Here is a 4,736-nt window from a genome sequence, read left to right on the forward strand (position 1 = left end):
CTTACCTGTACCCTATACTTACCTGCACTCTACTTACCTCTACACTGTGCTATACTCTACTTACCTGTACACTATACTTACTACACTGCGTATCTCTAGATGTTTACGTGATTACCTCTACTCTAAGTGTATATTGTAGTTTATATACTTTTTATACCTTATTGTATTGTATATTATAGTTTATTATAATGTACTACATTATATTGTAGTTTATATACTCTACTCTATTGTAGTTTATATACTTACATCTATATACTTACCTGAACCCAACTTACCTCTACGCATACGCAGCTGTAAACACTTTGACGCTACTTACCTGTGCGCTGTCAGGTATGCAGATCTAAAATTGAAATTGACTTTCATAAAATACTTCAATCATAATAGACCGGGATAAATCATAATAAACTGGCTGAAATCTAAAAAGCAGTGTAAACCAGCACTCATACTGTGATAGCAGTACTTCAAGTAAGGCAGCTGGGCAGCAATTGATGCTGCTTAGTGAAGACGATTTATTGCTATCACATGTACTGATCATTGTAAAATTTTTATCTATAATAAACATACTATGATTTCAAATAGTTGTAAATATATACCATAACAATAATGTAAAACAGCCATAATATAAAGAGTATTTGAAAATAACAGTGCATATCATTGTTTCTTAAATAAATACAGTTTATAAATAAGAAGAAAAATAGAACTACTTACGTTAATCGATGGGGGTCATTCAGGATGCGGTTATTTTCACAGGCACGCATTAAACATTAAACATTCTTTGCAATAACCTTCATATAATTTTTCTTCACCTGGTGTGACAAGGAATAACATCAGAACCTGTGGGAAACGCAGTTTGAGAATGGCATCGGCTGCGACTTAACGAAAATTCTCTCATTATATTGACGTAATCCATTTCTATCAAAAACAAAATGCCAGATTACCTAGCGACATACTAGTTATAATGATTTAACGTATTTGATTGCTATCATAAACAATACCAAATTCCTTCTTACTTTTTGTGTTAAACATTATTGAGACGGCGGGTATACCACTCTGAAAGGGTGGTAGAGGACGTGGCAGGCGGGTATACGCAGCTAAAAGGTGGTTTATATATAAATGGAGCGGAAAGATAGTTTGCATAAACTTAGTTAAAAGAAGGTTTATGTAAAATCAGTTGAAAGATAGTTTGCATAAACTCAGTCAGAAGGAGTTTATATAAAGTAAGTTGGAGGATAGTTTAAATAAAATCAGTTTGCATAAACTGTATATATATAAATTTTATAAACTAGTTTAAATTTGTATAAACTGATTTGAAGCAAAAATTTATATAAGAGGAGGGTGGAGGCGAAGGACAGGTGAACGGCTTGGCATCGATACGTAATGACGTAATGAATGAGACGACGTCATCCACAGTTACAACAGAAAACAAAAACTACTTACTAATGTTTATCATATTACACTGGGAACGCACTGATGGCAACTCTCACCAATACATTGATAGCATTTATACGGATACCAGCGCTACACGACTGTCTCAACGTAATCTGCTACAATTACAATCATTTATTTCCTTCTTATCTTATGATACGTAAGAACACACTAGGACCACAGGGGAACGTCAATGCACCAACTTCAACTTACTGAAAGTGCCAACAGAAGAAACATCGTATTCGCTTGACGTCAATGTAATGCTGTCATGAATAAAATGTGTACAATTTATGTATGCAACTGCAATCAGGAGCAAGCTAAATACTTACGGATGTTTGAGATGCCACATACAGAACACACTGATGTGAACATGAACACCTTTCTAATTAAAAAAATGCAACTTCTATTGTCAGTTCAAATAAAATGCACGATACGTATAAATAGAGTTGTAATATAGCTGCATTATTACTTGTTATGTTCCTATAAAGAAAACTGAGCAACATGATGAATAAAAGTTGAAATTTTCTAAAAAGTAATTAACACAGTGGTATATAAATTGGAGCAACTTCTGTATCTGAAACAACTTCAAGATTTCTAATTTCATTGGAAATACAGTTTTTCAGATATTCAAATCAAGGCTACTCAATCTACGATATTATCTACATGTTTTAATTGTGCGCTGCAGTTAAGATTCAAGTGATGTGGAGTTGAAGGCGTAGCAAATCTACAATCTACATTTCACACAATAATTTCAAAAAGCCGTGCAAAATTATAATAATGCACAGTTACCATAATCACTTACTTTTCAGAATCTCTTTGTTTGTTTGTCTCTATTTGATCATTGATATGAATATAAATTCTGAAAGTGAATTATATTAATGCCGTCATTTAAAACTAAAAAACAGAAATGCGAACTTCTTCGTCTTCAACATTTGATGTATCTGAAAGTTAGCAATAACAACACGAGAAAAAGACCTGTCAGTTTCCATTCACCAAATTAGTAAAGTAACATGCATAGCATACCACCAACAAAATATCAAATTCAACTTACCACTATTTCCAGGTTCGTTTTAAAGAGCGGAAATATAGTTGACAACGCGCCTGACGGAAAACAAGCCAGTGAACAGAATAACCTAAAGTAATCGAAGTACTTTGATTAAACGTATAATAAGTAAATTATGCAAATGACTATTTACTTTGCCTTCGGAAGAACAACCTAATTCGCCATCAGTAATAGCGCAGTGCAATGAATTTTATGAACAACGTTACTAAACGAGACGATGAAATTTATTACGTTTTTATTTACACACTTCACATTAATACGCAATGTTGCAGTATTACGTAACAGAGCATTATTATGCAAATTTATTTTAATAAAATTAACTGAAACGAAAATTTATTAACGTAAAGCATTGCAAATTACTAAAAATAACTGAAAATGCTTCTATTGCGTTGATAGAATTTAGCTGCTTGAAAGTAGGAGGTGATACAATAATTATACTTTGCCAATATTTTCTTGAAATCAAAATTATATGGATAATAAAAAATGATTTCAGCTGCAAATAGCTCCAAAAACAATTTATCTCACCGCAGAATTTCATGAGTGATGCAGCGTAGGCAGCGTGATGGTAAACAGTTATGCCAGTGGTTATGCTGCTTGGAAGCTCATTTCAACTTGCCGCTTTCATATGGGAACTTATTACAAGACTGTTAACTTTGTTGAGCGCTGAGTTAACACAACTTCATACAATTAGAGATATATCTACTCAAAAAAACTGTGTAACGCAACGTTTCAAACTTAGGCATGATTTCACGATATCACACTTACATATCACTATACTATATCAAATGATAGCAGTTTAGAGAAATCAGATTTAGATATATATATATATACATAATATATATATATATGATCACATCAGCTAAGCGCAGTTAATTCAGCTCAAAATTGTGGGGAGGGGTAGGTAGAATTTTCAATTGGAAAGCAAGGCGGGACAACAAAAGAGGAAGGAAGGAGGGAGAACTTGCAGGATGGAGGGGGTGAAAGTTGTCAGAATGTGAATCACATTCTTTTACTCAACTTTCACAGAAAACAATCAGGCGTTCCTTCATTTATCAATAATGACAACATTAATGGAGATATTGAGTTATTTTCTCAATGATAAAAAACAGTGGGATCTATAAGTCTGTGGTATTGGCAATACAATGGCATCATAGGGTCTTAAGGATGAAGTGAACGTTAGTGCCATTCTGAAAGCTTCAAGAAAGGTGGTTAAAACTGTGTTTTCTAGCTAACAGCAACTTTCCCATGTCATGCTGAAACAATTCTGTTCGCAAATCGAACAGTTTAGAGCATTTAGGGGTGTGATTTCTCTATCCCGGTGACAGACAGTTCCATTAAACAGTTGGCCAAGTATTTTACCTCAGCAGTAAATATCACAGAAGGGATTAAAGATAATGTGGGAGTGGTTCAACGACTATGTCAATACTATTTTACAAATGCATTTGTAAGGACTATTGAGAATTATAGATCTATATATATATATATATATATATATATATATATATATATATATATATATATAATTACTACTATATATTACGGCTGGAGATTGTCGTGTCTGTAATAAAGATTGATTATTAATTGAACATCATTACAGAAAAAAGCGCGTTAGGTTACATCCAAAACATTAAACTTAAACAATTACAGCAAGATGTAAAAGCGGGCATGCTTAGCAAATTGCGGGAAAAAACGGAACGAAAACAAAGTATAAAAAAACAGCAAGTATGTAAAAATTCATACCTGTTAGCAGGACTGCCTGAGCCATACGTTTTTCCAACTGAGTTTCCTGATTTCATCATATATTCAGTTTCACAGTCTCAACGTATTTGTTGAAGTGAAGCACCAAAATAACCAAATAACGCAATGCAGTGAGTAATTAGGAACGCTCTTCAGCAACGAATAATTAAATAATAGTGCAGTTCTCTCAATAAGGAGAAATTTATATAAGGAAAATTACTTCCGGATTTGAATGGCACAAAGTGCACGTAGCAGAATGCCATCGGCAATGTTCACCTTCATATTAGCATAAACATACTCCGCTGACCTAGAAATGCATGTATGCTTTGAAAACGTGAGGTAATGTAATGGGCTAGCAACAAGACTATACTATAATAATTTGCTCACAGTAACAAAATCCTGAATACGTTACACATGAAAGTCTCTATCTATCTCAAAAAATATTATGACGTAATTGAAAGAGCATAAAAAAACCGTAACTTAAATGAACTGGACGCACGCTATCGTACGT

Source organism: Trichinella spiralis, assembly GCF_000181795.1.
Source record: "Trichinella spiralis strain ISS 195 chromosome Unknown Scfld2, whole genome shotgun sequence".
Lineage (NCBI taxonomy): Eukaryota > Metazoa > Nematoda > Enoplea > Trichinellida > Trichinellidae > Trichinella > Trichinella spiralis.